The sequence below is a fragment of the Protopterus annectens genome, chromosome 5.part0 (assembly GCF_019279795.1).
Source record: "Protopterus annectens isolate FY-2018-M chromosome 5.part0, PAN1.0, whole genome shotgun sequence".
Lineage (NCBI taxonomy): Eukaryota > Metazoa > Chordata > Ceratodontiformes > Protopteridae > Protopterus > Protopterus annectens.
The window spans coordinates 802,973,600-802,994,092 of record NC_056735.1 but is presented as its reverse complement, the minus strand read 5'-3'; positions in this window follow the sequence as shown (position 1 = coordinate 802,994,092).

Here is a 20,493-nt window from a genome sequence, read left to right as displayed (position 1 = left end):
TTTCTCCTCTTATTGTAAAGTTTGTTAATGGCTGGAGTCCACCAGACTGGACGTTTAGCCTTTGTGGAAAGAGTCTTGGTTTTATTTGGGATTGCCTGATCCATGCAGTCCTGGAGGTGTTCATAGAAGGCATTTGTAAGGGCTTCCGCAGCTTGGGTTGTGGTTTCCACTGGCTCAGGGGCCTTGAAGGATACCACACCAGTTTGATATATTGCAAATGATAGTTTAAGCCACTCCTGTCTGTTACTATTGACTGGCAGCTATGCATTAACAAATTCAAACCCAACATATTAGAGGAGTGTGTATTATCTGCGTCTGCCACAGGACAGAGGACTAACTTCATGGATCATAATAAGCAATGTTTTGAATGATCACTAAAATGTCTTTTGAGGGATCAAAATGCTTAGCTATGTTACTGTTCACACAACTAAGAATTAGCTATATCGCCAGCTGTTGGGGGAGCCACTCTTATCTGTCAATATTGTTTGGCACGCATACATTGCCAGATTTGAACAACTGCTGATCTAAATTCATATGCTACAGAATATCTAACTGCAAATCAGCAGAAAAGAATAACGATTAAGACAGATTTTTGTGATGATGTGTGTTAGGCGGGGAGTAAAGCAATTCCATCTACTTCTGCAGTATCATCTGAATGATTTATATCTATGAACTCTGAATGTTTTTTTTTTTTTATTTTTTTTGTGAGATCTAGGAAAGACTGAATGTTTTTTTGTGAGACTGACTGTAACAGAGTCCAGGAACCTATCTGTAAGAAACTGAAATTTCCTTAGGGAGACTGCCTGATGGTTTGGGAATATCACAGAGATACTGTGTTATACGCATCTGAAAATTAATAGTCTGCACATTTAGAATTGTACCTAAGTAAGCCTTTTACCTAAATCTGTCAGGAAATCTGTTTTATTTCTTTAATAGTTAGACAATGCAACAGTCATATCTGTTTTGTCTGTCTAATAGTTAGTTAATGAAGGAGTGATATCTGATCCTTTGATAGACTTGAGTTCTGTATTGCTGCAGGGTACAGGTCAACTGTCCCATAAATTCCAATTTTGTTTGTCAAACCAGGTGGCATGCCATCAGGTTATTGGCCAACAACAGCAAATATCTAATGGTATGAGTCGATGAATGATATGGCTATAACTGTGAGATGATCCAGTTTCAGGAGTTTGATGTATCGTTGTTTACGAGATGAACATGTTTTTGGCTGACTACTTACATTAACAATATCAGTAAAACACAAATCCTCGAGAGGTGAAACAGAAGATAAAGAATACATAACCATCATCATCATCAATGAAATCAAAGCCCAAAGGGTAAGTCTGGCAGTTTAATACAGAGGGTTAAGACTGTGAACTATGGCATGCCTTTCATTGTATAAATATGGGTTCTCTCATCTCTAAGGTGTTCTGTAAAAAGCTATTAATTGATAATTAATCCTGTCTAGAGTGATCTTTAGTTTAATGACCTCAATTTGTGGGTAATTATGGATCTGCAGGGAGGTAATACATTCCTTAATAAATATCGAGACTCCACCACAGTTGCCATTACGCCTGAAGAAATGAAAATTACAAAATCAAGGTATAAAGGAAATGTTCTGTTTTCATTTTATTTATATATTTATATCTATCTGTTTACTTCGAAAGACTGACGGGGCAGGAAAAAAAACTTCCATCAGAGATCCAGAGAGAAAATTTCCACTTAAACCAAGTCTCAGTAATTACACAGACATGGATGATTTCCAAATACAGGAGTGCCTAAAGATAAGTTAATTTATTGTTTATACTGCTAACATTGAGTAGAGGCACACCAATGTTGTCTGATTTGGGACTGATATGATAGTTACTTTAGAATATCCATCAACAGGACTCTCTCTAAAAAAAGCACTTTACCCATATGTGAGGTACTTTAAACTAAAGGTGCAACCAATTATTATTGAACTAAGCTGGGTAGTTGAGCATCTGATCTCATGCTGCAATATGATAGATCTTCCTAGAATGATACCAGACATTTAGCCAGTTATTGAAACAAATTATCTTTTCTTTATGTGAAGGCATCATTTGAGGTGAAGGAAGAATTCCTCTTAAGAGCCGTGTCTAACCTGTATTTGCAACTGTCATGCAGACGTCTGTCATGTCTCTCTCTGCTTGTCTGTCAGGGTTTTATGTCCCATGTCATTCCCTCTTGCATGTATCACTACCATGTCGTAGTCATATTTGTCAAGAGTCCTTACAGCTCTTCTAATGTATAAATGGTGTCACCTACAAGACAGCTCCCTTTGAACTCCTTGTCCAGCCTTGAGAGTGATAAGTCAGTGCTCCTGGCAATAGTCACCTTTCGCTAAACCATTTCTGTTGCTGCTGTGGTTCAGAGTGGTTGATCTGGAGTGTGTTTGCTCAGGGTGATGTTTACAGTAGGTATGATGATGTGGATAAGTGACCCAATTTCTGCTGAGACAATCTACTTATTTTAGGAGGCTTTGTGAATGACTTTTTATAGTCACAACATAAGACATTTTGGTGTGATTAGTGAAGGGCTGTTCTTGAGGTATATGAAGCTCACACAGTAAATATATAGGTGAAAGGGAATCCTCTGGATTAATCTGGTATTTACACCTCTCACAGGTGGAATTACTAGCACTGAGAATAAGTTCATTATCTGAGAGCATAATGCAGTTTGTACTTTGTCTGAGGGGAACTAATACTTAAAGGCTGACAACAGAGGTGGGACTTGCAGGCTAAGCTTCCATCTTATGTATTTAGACTAGTAAAGTAAATACAGCAGAGGGTGTATGTAATTATGGTAGAATGTACAAAATATACAAAAAGGCTCTACAGTGAATGCCAGTCTTGTCCCTGATGTTACAGATTTTTAAAGTAAGATGGCATAAAGGGGTTTATACTTCTAGGTACTAGACTGTGTATTAAACAAGAAAGAAATTATAAAAGAGATGGTAACTCAAGTGTTATCAGTTTTAGGAGAGGAACTTCCAAGTTCAAACTTCTAGTGTTCACTAGTATGAGCTAATGAGACTGGAAGCAGCTTCCAAAGACAAAGAGAATTAATAACGGCTACACACAAGGATCCAGTAACACACGTTTGTATATTGTTCAGACTCACAGTGGGATTCCTGAGGGAGTGGGTGTACATCAGGAAGGATTCATCCCTAAGCCCACTGCTGTTCCTACTGATGATGGATTATATTAGACACAGGTCAGATGCAACAGAGCAACAAAGCTGCTGCATCCAGATGATGTTGCATCACAACTAAACTCTGAACAGGAAGTTCAGCAAAAGACGGGAGACTGCAGTGCAGAGCTGAAGACACATGGGATGAAGATGAGTACAGATAAGATATTTATCATGTCAGCAAATGGAGCAAATCAGAAGAAACTGAAGACTGAGATGGAAAAATTGTGCAATGGATTAATGTATTCAAGTATATTGGAAGGGTGGTTGAGGAGAAAGGGTGTCTGAATGAAGAAGTCAAAGATGGAATGACTGATGTTGTAGCCAGCTGACACAGATTGTCAGGTAGTGTGTGACAGAAGAATGGCAAGGAAGATGAACAGTGAGGTGTACAAAACTCTTTTGCAACCAGTGCTTCTGTGTGGAAAAGACACATGATCAGTGAAGGAAGAGCAAATGTGGAAGCTGTATGTGGTGAAGATAAAGTGCCTGAGATGAGAGGTATGCTGTCCACATTGGGAAAGACAAAGAAATTGGGACATCACAGCAAAAGAGAATGTAACCCCAGCTGAAGAGACGTTGAAAGAGAATATATCTTGGAGGTTCAGTCACATGTGCAGGAATGCAGAGGATGATTCGGTGAAGTTAATTTTTGGAGATACAGGAATAAGGCAAGGGAATCAAAAGATGGATGGATTGTTTGATAAAAGACCTGTGACAGACAGGCATTGCAAATCAGATATGATAGTAGAGTGGCCAAACAACGAACACAATATCCACCAACAGAATTTATTTAAAACTGAAATAGCTCTCTGACGTCTCGGCCAAAGCCTTCAAGGAGAATAAAATACTTTCAGTATCTTTATGATAGTAGAGTGGCACTGATTTGAAAGAGGTGGTGACAGATGACACAACACCATGACCCCATGTAGAAAAATATTAAGAGGAAGTTGATGTTGATGACTAAGTTGATTAACTGATCTATAGAAGAACAATTTAGATCTACTTATTTGTGCATAGTGTATAAAATTGTATGTAATTTCTTACTTTTGTTCTTACTTCACAAAGTCCATTATATTACTGTTATTACCTTATACAACCAAGGCATTAACAACATTATAATACAATTTTTCTTGCATGTACATATTGCATTTCACTGCATGAGAATTGTTTGTTTACTGGTTTCAGAACATGGTCTATGAATAAAAAGGGTCTGAAGACCAGTTTGCCCACCTGATTAACAAATGGAAATAAAATAGAATAAAGTTTTTGTGACAACTGTCTCAAAACTGTGAAACATTAAAACTGTGGCCAAAAAGCCATAAACATAGGATTATTAAGGTAATGAAGCAAACCAGAGCACTGGCTCAATCACATTAAAATATATATAATGCAATATGAAAATAACACTTTCATGAAAAAATGGCTAATCTGACCAATGGCTAGTGAAATGCTTTAGTGAAATGTAAAGCAATGCAAGGTTAAAAAGTTAAATGCCATGAGAAAGTTTCTGCAAAGCTGCAGCTTTTTTGTTTTCTGCTTAATCTCTATTGCCTTTGAACTGACAGATTCCCTTTAGCAAGAGTTGTCAGGGGATTTATCTTCTTGGCCCCAATTCTTCATAGTATTGATGGCTGTTGTGAGCATAGACAATGTGGCACTCTGTAGTACAAGCCTAGACATACATGTATACCTCCCCACATGTGCCAGTTGTAGTTACAGTGCGATTACATTACTTCACAAGGAAAAGCACATGCCTGTTCATGGCTCAAACAATGCCTCCCAATAATGGGTCACCTTTTCTGATGTTGCTGAACCAGTACCACCATACGATCTCCTGAAAGGGTGGGCAGGCATTGGACATATCACTTTCACAGCTGGCTGTTCCTAAATCGGTGCCACAATTCAAACCTTCGAGACTGAGTCATATGGGCTGTAGTTGGGGTGTCATGCCTCAGTGCCTCAGAGCTGACCAACTATTCAGTATCTTCCTAGGGTGACGATGTACCATGCTTAATCACTCATATTCATGATGAAACACTGACAGATAATTAGTTGGTCAAGATGTTCACTGTGCTTAGTATTTCAGTTTTATCTGTGGTAGAAGGTATCATATCTGTTAACTATTTAAGGGACATTTTTCCTTGTCTCTATAATATTCTGACATCTTCGCATATTGTAAAATTTATACAACATTTTATGCAAGCATATTTGCTGTGTTCTCCAGCTGGGTAAGCACTTCATTGTTTATTAAAAACATGTTATATTCACAACTTACTCTTTTCAGATTTCTACAGGTATTAAAGAAAAAAATCATTTCTTCATCCCTTTAGATCTATTTTTAGTCAGAATCAGAAAACTGGATAAGCAAGTAAGTATATTCTGTACTTTAATCTAATCTTGTTTTAATGACAAGGTCATGTAGTACTGTTTTTCCTGCTGTATAGCTTACTAATTTTATTGATTTTTTTGCTGAATTTGCATGTACTTTAAAGTTTCCTGAAGGTGGCAGTTAATATTTTTATTTTAATTTTCAATTGGTCATTGGATGAGAGTTACCTTTTCCTGCTAATGATGTATACTTGATGTTATTAATTTGTTTATTTATCCATTCACTCACTGATTTTCAATGCCCTCTTTAAACTTTTATGTGCTTTGTGAGAGTTAGAGCCTGTCCAAGCAAGCAGTAAGCATAACACACAGAACCATGCCTGCATGAGGTGCCAGACCACCATAGGTGTGCATGTCAATGTGATTTGTAATTGTGAATAACATTTCAATGAAATGTACTTCCTTGTGCACCATGCACATGCATACAAATGCTGCTCACTTTTATATAGCCATATTTCATTGGTCACTTTGTAATAAGTTTAAGGCTTGGCTATTTTCTTCATCACCCTTTTCATATTCAAGGGCACCCCTCTCCAGAAAGTGCAGCATTCATTTGTGAAAGCTGCATTTTTCCCTAGTGTATAAGCAAACTAGTTTCCAGAAGGGAAGAAAGTGATGGTACTTTCACTGAGTGTCTCATAGTTGTACAGTACTGTTTCCTTAAACTGTACTGATTGCTCCACGCTACACAGTATTTGTCAGACTCATAGGCAACAAAGTAAAGTTTCAGCAGATGTTACAGAATGAACCACTGGAGAAAAAAAATGAACAGTAGAACAGTGAACGGGAATATGAACAGTCAGATAACAGATATTCCCCGGGATTCATGAACCTTGCGCCAGGCGCACGCATAGCGTAGGCGTTACAATGCCAAATATGGCCGCCGAGCGATTCAGGTATGATCCAATTCCACGTGCACTACCGGCGTGCACCGGATCTGCGCAGCCCCCAGCGTAGGTATGCTAAACACCCCATGTGCGGTGTGTCACCATGCAAATGAAGGCATATAGCGATTCATGAAGTGGTGCAGGCATAGCATAAGCCCACGGCAATGTAAACCAAAAAAAAAAACGGTTTACATTTTCCCAAACATAACATCGGAGTAACAGAAGAGTGTCAGACCCAGGTATCACACTGTTACCAAATGCCAATGTTGAAATACACAGAGAATGGCAAGAGAAAACATGCACAAGACGTAAATAACAACTTAAATGGCATGTCCACAGTAACTCACATCAGAACCGCAGGACATGTGTGCGGAAGGTGCAACATAATGAAATAATATAACAATGTTATAAAACAGCATCGTAATAGACATCAGGTCTACAGAATAATACACCATGGTATGCATGGAACGCCACAGCCATGGTGCAAGGGTTGCCAAGGACTCACTGCAGTCTTCGGCGTGGTAACTGTGAATTAGTAGTCAATGCCATGCAAATGAGGCAGATAATACTGAATCGCAAACTCCCCGCCGGAGTAAGGTTGTGCCAAACGGCACAGCGCTAATACACCGAGGAGTGGCTCAGAGGGAATACATGACATCTGCAGAGGGGTGTGCCACCGTAGCAGTAAGCACATTGGAGCACAGCAAACCTGGGCTGTACATCACAAATCAAAGCTGCAGGACCGGGGTGTGGGGTAATAGTTCAGCTGAGAGCACACAATGTGCGCAAAAGTGCATGTGTACGAGGATGTCAACGTGCCCGGAACCTAGTCATGTGACGCACACCCCGCAAACAATATCGGAAACAGGAAGGTGATGTGAACAATATAAGGAAATGCAGAAGAAGTGTAATTGGAGTACTAATGAGCAATCAACACTAATCAATTCATGAAGGCTAATCGGTGGCAGCTGACAACTCTGCATGCAGAAACCTGCAAAACGGGATAGGGGAGGCATATGAATGCAAAGAAAGTAGGGGAGGTAGCAGACTGCAAAGATAGAAGACCTGACACAGCAGAGCAAAGCGGACAGGCAGCACAACGGCAGTAGCACACAAAACGCATGATATGCCATGTCCATGAAAGTAGAAATGACAGTGCTCTGCAGGATGCATGCCAGAAAATGGTAGGTGCAACGTGCAGAAATAGTAAGGAAAGTCGAAAGGTAATCCATGGCAGGCAAGAGTAATGCAACACCAAAGGCAACACCGTTGTAGTTCCATCGGTAAAACACAGAAGATAACCCTTAGATACGGCCATACAAACACACCCTATGACATCATCGGTGTGCACAGCACAATAGTATAAAGTGTGAATGCACACAACACACAGCCATGTATTCCCAAATGCCGCACCATAGGTGTAAACACACGGGGAACTTTTAAAATGTACATGTTGGGCGCTGCCATAGCTGTGATCCATCAGCATGTGTTAGAGACAGACGGTGTTGTGGAGGAGGGTGCCGACAACCACCGCAGGCCTCGGAGGAGGAGGAGAGTGTTCAGACCAAGGGTAACCTACCAGGGGCTACATGACCAGGAGATAGTGGAGTGTTACAGGGTGGACAGGGACATGTTACAGCAAATAGTGGAGCTGTGCCGGCCACGCCTGAGAACAAGAAACAACAGAGGGGAACCCATCCCAGTGGACACAAAGGTATGTGTAAGCTTGCGAATACTGGCCACAGGTACCTTTCAAAGGCCAACTGGAGATATAATGGGCATCTCACAGGCATCAGCATCCAGGGTACTACACCAGTTCCTGGATGCCATGTTACCACATGCCAATGAGCATATATACTTCCCCAGATCTCAGTAGGAGTTGGCTAGCAATATGCGCCACTTCCACCGTGTGGCACAATACCTGGAGGTACTGGGTGCGATAGACTGTACGCACATACAAATCAAGTCACCACCTGGCGAGCAGGGTAGACGCTACATAAACCGCAAGGGATTCCACTCCATCAATTGCCAGGTCGTGTGCAATGCCCAGGGCATTATCATGGATGTGTGTGCTGGCAGCCCTGGAAGTTACCATGACTCCCATATCTGGCATGCCTCACAGCTGTACCAGATATTTGTCAGGGGGGACATCCCACAAGGCCATCTCGTGGGGGATGCTGGCTATGCACTGGAGCCGTGGATGATGACTCCCATCAGAAATGCACACACACACATGCAAGACCGCCATAATGAGGCACACACACAAACTAGAATAATCATAGAGCTTGTGTTCGGGATGCTGAAATCACGGTTCCGGTGCTTGGATACATCTGGTGAAGCCTTGCAGTACTCTCCAGGCACATGTTCCCACATATTCATAGTATGTGCCAGGCTACATAATATGATCCTGCGGAAGCAGCTGCTGCAGGGACATAATGGTGAAGGGCCACAAAGCCCACCACAATTGCCAAGGCCAGTCCAGGCACAGAGGGTTCCGGACCAGGAACACACTGTGCCAGCCCCAGTAGGCAGACGGAGGTGTACCCAATATGCCTACGCCTTGGCAAAGAGGGAACGTATAGCACATACTCTGACAGCGTAGGGCCCATGGACTGACACCTCCCCACCTGCACACACAGTGAAATGGACGGCACACAAACATGACCACCTGTAAAGTGTAATGTATGGGTGGCCTTATGTGTGACTCCAACATAGGCAGCCCCCAAACACTGTAAACCCAACAGCCAGCAGAACATGTGATGCCAACACCTGAACAGTACATGAGTCCTACAGCATATGGCATTGCTGTGTGCCTGCCACGGTCGCCACAAGATGTGTATATATATATATATATATATATATATATATATATATATATATATATATATATATATATATATATATATAGATAAATATGTACACATATACACATATATAATACAGATAAGACAGGGAATTAGAGGGATATAAGGTGACTGAGAGGTATCCCGCGATATCTGTACATAGTATACATAGTGCAATGACAATCTGAACATCCGGGAGGTTCCAAATAAGAGGATACCGCCAACCATGGAACGTGTAATATACCGATATGCATAACTGCGAGGCTGAAAGACCGCCAGAACACAGTACTGTAACAGTACATGCGCGTGTAATAGTATGATATGAAGGGATAGGTAGACACTGCCGCTGGTGTCGCGGTCCACGTAGGTACTGTGTGCAACCGTCCCCATGGGTGCCGTAGTATGTGTACGTGTGCGCTGAGGGTGCCGTGTGTGTCGCTGTGTGAGTGTAATGTGTGTGTGTCTGCAACATGTGTATGTTGGTGCCAAGTTAGAGGCAGAGCAGAATATTAGGCGTAGGCATACGGTAGACTAGCCCAGGCATATGTTCACTACTACTCCCACAGTAGTAGTGACAGCCCCACCCTGGCTAGGTGTGTCGTGACATAGAACGATACAAAGTGAATATGTCCCAGATGGTAGCACAGGAATATTCCCCTAAGAAATGGAAAGGACGTATGTAATAGTCATGCCTGCATGTACAACACCGATATGTTACATGCAATATGATACGTTGGCATAGCCACACAGCAATAGGTGTGTATCGTGGAAATATGTATGTGCTACACCAGTACTGACCGTGGCCACGTGTTGGCCTGTAAACACCGCTGTGTGTTCTACAAGTGTCAAACAATCAATTCCCATCTGAATATGTGGCAACCACTGGCAAACAGGCTATCCCAACAACAGGACCACAATGACTGCAAATATCTGGGACAGACTGACAAGGGATAGTTGTCACGTACACATAACTGCTGATATGCCACAGATGTTACGGAGGTATACATGCATCAAGCTCACCTGCAGGCGATACCGACACCACATGACAACAGCCCAACCTACAATCCCATAACAAAAGACCATTAACTGTTAACTCTCCAAGTAGGGATGGAGCACACAGACAACTATACTGGTTATGTAGAGATGCAAGGCCCACAAACCGTATCCGTGACGTACAACCACCGATATCCCCCACTGGAGATAATAAAGGAATACAAACCGTAATAGCAGCACAAGCATACAGTCAGTCAATGACATCAGCATAACCACAACATATCGCGTGGGAGACACAATTAAAGGTGGATGCATAATTGCATGCATTGTATAAATGCAAACAATAGCCATGTTACAGTTTGGAATGCAATACTCCATTATCATTCGTCGGCAGGACAGGTACACCCACATGTCGAACCAAATACTACACCTGTCACACACAATCCACGGGTGACTTGAATGCAGAATATACTTGTCCCTATGCATAGCAGATGCAGTTACACATAACATAAGACAATACAGACCATCTCCACGAAGGTAGGGCAAATATCCAACGCCCAGGCGGAGAATCCAATTATACCCCAGTATTGACGCGTAATTACCGAATGGAGTAGATTCACAGGTGATATGCATGTAATTACTCACGTACACATAGCTGCTGATATACCACAGAAGTTACGGGGGTATACATGCAGCAAGGCCACGTGCAGACGATATCGGAACCAATTAACAACAGCCCAACCCACACTCCCATAACAAAAGACTATTAACTGTTACCTCTCCAAGTAGGGATGGAGCACACAGACAACTATACTGTCCATGTAGAGAGGCAAGGCCTACAACCCGTATCCGTCACGTACAACCACTGATATCCCCCATCGTAGATATTAAAGGAATACAAACCATAATAGCAGCACAAACATACAGTCAGTCAATGACATCTGCACAACCACGACATATCGCGTGGGAGACACAATTAAAGGCGGATGCATACTTGCATGTGTTGTATAAAGGAATACAACAGCCATGTTACAGTTCTGAATGCAATACCCCGTTATCAGTCGTCGGCAGGACAGGTACACCAACATGTCGAACCAAATACACCTGTCACACACAATCCACGGGTGACATGACTTCAAAATATACATTTTGTTACGCATAGCAGTTGCAGTTACACATAACATAACACAATACAGACCATCTCCATGAAGGTAGGGCAAATAGCCAACGCCCAGGTGGAGATTCCAATTATACCTCTGTATCAACGCATAATTTCCGAATGGAGTAGATGCACAGGTGATATGCACGTAATTACTCACTGAGGAACAGCAATTGGTGGGATGAATCTACATGTTGCAGGTATCGACATATATAAGGAGGACTCTCAGCATATTCAAACTGTATGCTCATACCGAAACAGCATTGTACTACCGAAAACGAAAGGAAACGGAAAAACGATACACGATACATGGAACGACACACCAACAAGGTATGTAGAACACACGATATGTAAGGTTGTGTAACACATGATCTGTATTAATAAGCTGTACCGTATGTGAATGGTGGTTGTAATTAAATACACTTGTCCGTAATCCAGAAAGTGGTGAAAGGTAGTTATGTAGTGATATCCTGCTGAGCATACCAACGCTTGTAGACACCGTGTGTACAGCAGTGGGACATCATGTACACAGCGGAGACACCACAACGGATGCCACAGGAGGGCATTAAAGAGAACAATGCCATACCACACACTGTTGCTGGCAGTGGATGTCCAACAAGGAAGCGCCATAGCAGGGGATAGTACATGTATGTATACTGTCACAGCACACATGTGTATGAGCATATACCGTTGATGTCATATGTAAGGTGTGGCCGACGTGCAAGTATGCCCTGCATTAGGGGATAGTATGTGAAATATGTATAATGTAAAGTTGTCTAGGTAGGTATGACATATATCATACACAGTATCACAGGCTTATCATACATAACACAGGTATCACCTATTGAATGCACAATAACAGGATACATATGGCCTGTGGGTATGGGACAGAGTAGTAGCATGATAGCTAGTCTAAATGGAAGGGACACCAAGTAACCATGCCCAAAGGACATGTAGTAGCTGCACAGGTGCACAGTGGGCAACAATGCAGTCTGGCAGGTCCACGTGTCAGCACATGGGCAGTGTACACAGTAGTGTCACCTCTCCATGGTAGTGTCCTGTGAACAGCAGAGGCAGGTGTCAACTGCACCACTACACAGTACCGCTGCTGTGGTGGTACCAGGACAACGTGTCACTCAAACACCAAGGGAGGTATCACATGAACAGTGCTACCATGTGTCCCTGCGGGATGTACACAGGACCTATGTTCCACAGCATGGTGTGTGTTGTGTTCATGGAAGTAACACAGAAGCCCAGCCCATGCAGTGTGGCGTGTGTGCACATATCCAGGAGCATTCTGTTCACACTGCCCACTGCAGATGGCATGTATGAGGAGTATAGTTATATATATATATATATATATATATATATATATATATATATATATATATATATATATATATATATATATATATATATATATTGGTATATTTCACTGCCTACTGTAGTCTCTATGTAACCTGTCCTTTTTGGACATTCCTCTATCATAGTCACTTGTTACAAAGATGTCTACATCGTTCTATTGGGCTTCTTTCCTTTGTGTGTGGAGCTTTTCCTCCCCGGGCCTCTACTGCAAATGGACATCTATCCAGCTAGACTAGCCCGGTCAACAAATGTAAAATAAAAATAAAATAAAATTAACATAAATATGCATCAGTAATGTGGAGGACATGGGCCGTGTCAGAGCAGAAGACACCCCTGAGTATGTGGTATGCAGATGTGTACAGATGTGTTGTCTGTATTCCAGCCGCATATGTAAACTGTCTGAGCCTAGTAAACATCGAGGCATGTCACTGTTGTGCCATGTAAAGCTGTAGCTGTTGTTGAAGGTACACCATAAATGTGTTATTGTACCCTTGTCTGTGTGTAGATGTGTGTAGTTCACAGGTACAATGGCTACCTATGTATCAGCATCACACACAGTACAGATAGGTGTGGCCTTGCAGAAGGATATCCATGCCACAGTGGAATATGGTAACCACAGGACTGTGTGTGGCATATGTGTGTGTACTGCAACCATGTACAATGTGATATGTATGTACTGGACCACTATCCATGTGATAGTCAGTGGGTGAATGTAGTTATGCAAAGGTGATGTGCATGCACCATGTGTCATGCATCCTGATGCCATGATACGCATATGAAGGATCCGCCACACTGACACCCATATGGTTGGTATCGGTATGAGCTGGTGGAGCAATAATGGCGCTTGGTATGTAGGTGTGGGAAATCTAGGCATGGATAGTACTCTGTGACAGCATGTTCCGTATGTAAGCATATAGTGAACATGAGTGGCCCTATGACTGAGGACTGTGTAATGCAATATGTACCTGACATGTAGTAGGTACTATGGTATGCTGGCACCACTGTGTGTACAGTCCATGAGCCACATAGCATAACATCCGGAGACACAGGGTATGATGCGCAGGTGGATGTGTATGTTGTCAATACCAGAATGTGGAATGTTGCTGAAAGGCAATGTGAGGACAACGTATGATGTTTCGGCCTCTGTACCATCCTCAACTGCCCATGCAACTGTCTGACAGGTGGCCAGCATGTGTATGTGCCTAGCTGTGGCATACACAAGCCCAGCACTGGTGCTAGGAAAGGCCTGGAGGCCATCAATGTGTGTGGGACTCATGTTCCTGAGGATGTGCGCCATTGCCATGCAGAATGGCCCAGTCATGGGTGTATGACTATAGTCCCACCCGTGCAATGCAGTGCCACCCGTGTGTAGTTTGATAAATGCCGCTGTGCGGCGGTCTAGGTCCACAATGTCCGACAAAAGGCTAGCAGTGAATATAGTGGCCTGGTGTGGAGACATATTCCGAACAGGTTGGTGGGACATTACAGCCAGGGACATCGGAAGGTGACATTGGGCCAGTGTCCCAGGACATATTGTGTGCATATCAGTACTGTGTATGTGACCACAGGGACACTATGATGTCCATGTATTGATTGTGACCCTGTAGTGAGTGAGAGGGTGTAGTGACGGTAGGTACGCCATTGCCTCGCACGTTGCCAACATTAGCTCGGTCTGCAATGCTTGGGTGACTTTTGTATGTGACATCAGATGTGGATGTTGCCAAAGAATACTGACATACCACCACAATGCCTGAGGCCCCACACCACAATGTGCGGTAGTCATGTTTAGGTAGCTAGCCTTGGAGTATGTGATGATGGACCTCGGGGACCCACCATGGCTGAAAAGTGATGCACCCCACACATGTGCATGTACATCACTGTGCAACAGCCTGTACATGTGGTTGTACATATGTGCATGGAACATGACCACCACAGTGGCATCTGTGAACTGGTCAGTACTGCCATGTCTCTGTGTGGAGTAGCATGATGCCTGCAATTGTGTACACGCTACTGCAGCGCACTGTGGTATGTGTCAGTATATGTATGTGCAGTGTCCATCTGCTTGGGTGTCATGATGTTAACAACTGCTGTCAGCAGACATCCATAGTAGTTGTTGTAGTACACATGTCCCGTGCATGCTGTAATGGGCGTGTTTCCAGGGTGTGGCTAGCAAGGCCGTGTAGCATATGTGTGGAATCCACCAAAGAGGGGATAACCCAGGTGTGTCACACCAGTCACATGGAGGTAGTGTTCATGCTAAGGGTAGTGTAGGTATGGTATGTGCTGTGTATTGTTTCACCCAGCTGAGCGGAGTGCATGACTCAAGCATGTCTAGGTACATGGGTGTCTATCCCAGGGAAGTGTGGGTTACTGTCAGCACACAGCAGTGGTAGCTGTCTGAGGCCCAATGTACACTATAACAACACAGACGGTATGTAACCTGTGGTGTACACTGTCAACTCTGTCGCGTGTTACAATGTGTATAGCGGTCACAAACATGGTTATCTGCACATGGAGCACCTATGATGCATTGTGTTAAACAACTATCCAGGATGTGTGCAAAACACTGTGTGATGTGTGAACCCCTCATCCGTGGGTGTTCCGGTCCAGGTATGGGCCTGGAAGGTACGGTCTGTGTACATTCCGTAATCGCAGGTGTGCTGCGCAGAGCATGGAGGCAGGTCCCAGTCACTGCAGAGATATGTGAGTGGTGCAATAGTCTGTGTGCCCCGCTTGTGTGCATCACAGTGGAAGATGCAAGCATTGTTCCACATGACCCCATGCCGTGGCTGCCAGTTGCAGCCCTACCGGTGACAGTTATGTGAAACTGCCAGAGAGGCAGTATAGCATGTGATGATGTACATGTGTGCTCTACACCCCAGGCCGATGGCTGCAGGTCATGAGTGCCACAGCATCGTGTTTGACCTGGACTGCCATAGCGGTCAGATACCACATGCATGTACAATAGCAGTAGGAGCATAGGCAACTGTTGCAGTGGCACAGTAGGTCAATGTACAGTGTCCCCGTGTCCAGACCACTGCCAACTGTACACCATGGCTAGACACACACCCAAAGGGCTATAACACCGGTGAGCCATTGCATGTCCCGGTACACGTAGTCTGTGTATTGCCATCACAGGGCAGTCACAATAACATGATGCATGAGAGATATATTGTACCACGTGATGTGACATGTGTGCGTATGTTGGGTGTCAGAGGTGTTCACCCATCCGCAACATCTCAGTGCATGATGCCTTGTGTAACATGATGTGTGGAACTGCAGTGTGATTCACAACAGCGTCATCCGTGACTGGTGTGTTCTGAATGGTGTAACCCATGAGTCTGCGGGATATACACTGATGTTGGCTGCCATGCTGGGGTCCGCCAGTGGCACCTACAGTGGTCATACAGACATATTGCATACATTGTTCTTGCAGGAATGTCCATTGTTGTAGATGATGTGTTACTACATGATGGTCGGTGTGTGTTGTGACTGTTACCCATCCAGATGTGACCGTCAGGTGCAGTCATGGTTGTCGACAGCATCACCCCCATCCACAGCTGTCAGCACCCTGTCCCCAGAATGGGTAACAGTAGCCCTCGTACTGTGTGACTAATGTGCAGATCGTAGAACACCTACTACTGGCTGCCTAACAGTGTAATCTAGGAAGGGTATATGATGGCTGGAATATGCTGCTCCAATGTATAAATATGATATCCCAATGAATTACAATGATTGCCATCTAGTAAGCCATGGCTGACATGTACACCGTGTACAACAATGACTGTGTGACTGACCCTTCCAATGTGGTGCCGTGATGAACATGCACCTGTTAAAACACCAAATGAGGTACGTTGCACGTAATGATGTACAACTGACAGCTATGGGCACAGCATAGATGCAGAAGCACAACTCCCACAGGCAGTACCGCTGTACGGTGGTAGGGGGGCATTGCACGAGTACATGTGACAGTTGCTGTATTGCCACATGTACGACATATCCGTCATATAGGGGTAGCACCGGTACATGACGTTTGGACATGCCTGTACATATGGCCATGTCCCACAGGATATGTGTTAAGTGTGTACAACACCTGTCGTATCGTCAGCAAGCTGTGAAGTGTATGACTGCCAGTGTACCTGTGTGACATGTTGTGCAATGGGTGCAAAGGTACGCAGTAGTGCATGACATGCTCACATGTCCTGCACAGGTGCATAGCTTGATAATACAATACAAATAGGGTGTTGGATAATAGCAACCCACAAGAGGTGATGAGTACGGGTGGCAATGCACCTTTCTGTCTAAGGTGTGCATGTCCATGACACATTAGCACCTGAGATGTTAGCAGTACAGCTGTACAGGGTGGCATGTATATTTGATTACAAATACCCTTGCGTGTTCCACCAGTGGCCTGTTGACAGACAGACACCAACACAATGTGCAGCACTGACATGTGCTCAGCACATCACCGCTGGCTACAGTAGAACAGGGTTAATGTGTTGACGTGCACAGAACATCAGCGCCAGCTACAGTCGAACACGGTATGTGTTGAACCCCACCGTCATTGTAGGCCATGCCACAGAGAGACATGTTATGCATCTGTATGTACAGCTGGGAATGGACCTGGCCTAGCAGTATAGCTGTGTCAGTGTTGCGAACAACATACTGAATGGGCTGTGTGTGTGAGATGTGTGTCATAAGTGTATGGTCTGATGGATGATACCAGCATTGCCACCGCTATGTGAACATCCCCATCCCCATAAATGAATACCTCGGATGTGCTCAACACCATCGTCACTGTGGAAGGGATGGTGCTGTGCGGTGCACCTGCCAACATGGTGGTGACAGCAGGCACTGGATGTAGACATATGAGGTACCCATGTCAGGTCGGGGTACCATCCATGTGCACGGGATATCACCATGCAGGCATATACAGCACTGTGTTGAACAATATTACAGCACATAGCAACTGTCAGGGGTAATGTTTATGCATGGGTGTGCGATACCAGCATGCACCATACACACCCCCACCATGCAGCATGCTGCCTACCTTGCAGAAGGACATTGTCCACACCATGATGATGGACATGCGACATGTCCATATACCCATATAAATGACATAAGGAATGGACAGCCACCCTCCCAATACTGGTATTCCACAGACTGGACACATCCCTGTGCCATTTATGTGGTATACCCTGCCATACCATGAAACCCTGTCCATCAAGGCTGCACGTGACATCACAGTCATACATGGTGCGATGGCCACATGGCACATGCACTATCAACTGACCGGATCAGTAATGTGGCACTGATGCACCTTGTGGTGTCACAAGTGCTGTGTGACAGGGTGTACAATGTGCGAGCGCACATGCTATGTTCGACATCCCTTCACATGTCATATGATTAGACATTGTCCCATGTGTATCACATGTGCAATACAGGCGAGCCGTGGCAGGATGTTCAACACCCGTACAGTGCTGAGTAGATGTATAAGGCAAAACACATGCATGTACAGGTGTCCATGTGTATGTCTGCAGTGCCACTGCTGACGTCCATAACGGCTGTGTCTGTGATGCCATGTGACATATACACAGTTTCCAGGTGAACAGTAGAACTGTGGACACATCGGGCCAGGTGCAGATTGGTAAGAACACAGGTGCAGGCAGGTACACATGTCCACAGCAGGTTACAATATACATGGAGTATGTACAGTGTGAGTTGACACAGAGATATGCTATCCACTGCATAACGGTGTGACAGGTGTGACAGCAACATGTCAGCAGTGTCAGTGTCATGATGCGTCTCAGAGATTACTGTGCAGATGTTGTACATGTCATAGCAATGTATGTTCAGCGGTATGCCAGTACATCAGTGTGAATGTGACCTGTCACCATCATTATGTCTTACAGATAATGCCACGTTCATGACTTCCAGCCTTCAGCCACCAGGAGGATGAAGTAATCATACCATTGCTCCATGACAACTATGAACTGCTGTTTAGCCATGTACCACAGCAAGCGCAGCAGCGGGATGACCTGTGGCAGGATATGCGCAGGAGGGTGAATGACATCGGTGGCAACAACCGCACCTACCAGCAGGTACGCCGACACTGCATGGAGCTCATACGGCATGCGAAACAGCGTGCCACTGCAATCGCCAGAGAATAAGGTGGAACAGGTGGTGGGCCACCAACCCAGCCCCCACTCACACACACAGAGGAGCTCCTGGCCAGTATGGGGACACCCAAGGAACAGCATGCTGAAACACTAGCCGCCATCGTGGTGGTGGGTGTCTCCCAACCAATGAGCCTGGAGTTGCCTGGTAAGTCAGTCTTGCATATGAGTATAATATCCACTGTAGTTGCAGGTGTCACTGTACATCATGTAAAGTAACAGCACATGCCAGGTATATGGGCACGCAAGCCGCATACTACAGTATGCTACGTTGTGTATGCAAACGTGTGCATACCATATGCTATCACACAGGTACATGATGTCACATGCACAGTGTGAACTGTGGCTATCATACAGTCATGGCTAATGTTTATACTGTTGTGTCGCCCCTATATAGGTAACTCTGGCGTGTCGCACAGACAGGGGTCCGTCGCAGGTGAGACTGTTGTCAGTATCAGGCATGTTACAGTGTAGAGTTATTTGCCATGTGGCCAGGTATAACAGGCTCACCTGGGTTTTGTTCAAGTCACGTTATACAGGTCGCACCACCAGACACACACATGCCACCCGTGTGCAGTAGATACAACCGTTATCATACACTGGCATGACACCACAGTACCTGTCAATGTGATATGTGCAGTCAGCTATGCATACAATGGTGGAGGTGTTCTACAATGGATGCATATGTAGTATGCATTGGAACAACATCCATGGTACGCACAGAGTACCACACAGTGAGCAGTGATCTGGGCAGCACACAGGTGTCACCAATGTGACATATGCCCCTGCATTGTGTGCACACATTGTGACACGTCACCCGACATGTCCCAAGCTTGTGGTGTTCTGTCTGCAATATTGACTCACCATCACATGCCTACACCCGACATAACAAACATCCACACTGTTGTCCGCATAGCCCTGTGCATTGTGACACCTCCGACATGTATGGGTTTATGTCACATGGGACACCACAGACATGTGTACATGATGCCCATCACACACAATTGTCCAAGACCCATTCACACAAGGCCATGGGTGATAGCCACAGGCATGTTGCCACACAGTACGGCTGATGTGGATAGACCCCGTTGCACATTGTCCACACATAGTGCAATCATAGCCATAGTGGACCACCTGTACATTTGATGTGTTACACCGGACAACCGGAATGCTTGTCTGCAGCCACCGGAGGTGTCACCGATGTCTACCATATACGTGCTGTGGAACAGCATGACTGTGTTGCAGTCATGGCAATGCAATGCGTCCATGTTATGCATTGCACAGCAACATACATGTGTCATGTTGCCATGCAGTGGCACAGTGCCTGTATAGCTATGTACATGGGTCACACTAACCACACCTGCACATACATATGTGCTAAACATGCATTCTATCTGTAGGCTGTACACACAACACTACACTGTGAAGCCCATTATGATGCGGTGCATGTGGCGGGACACCACTGTGTCACA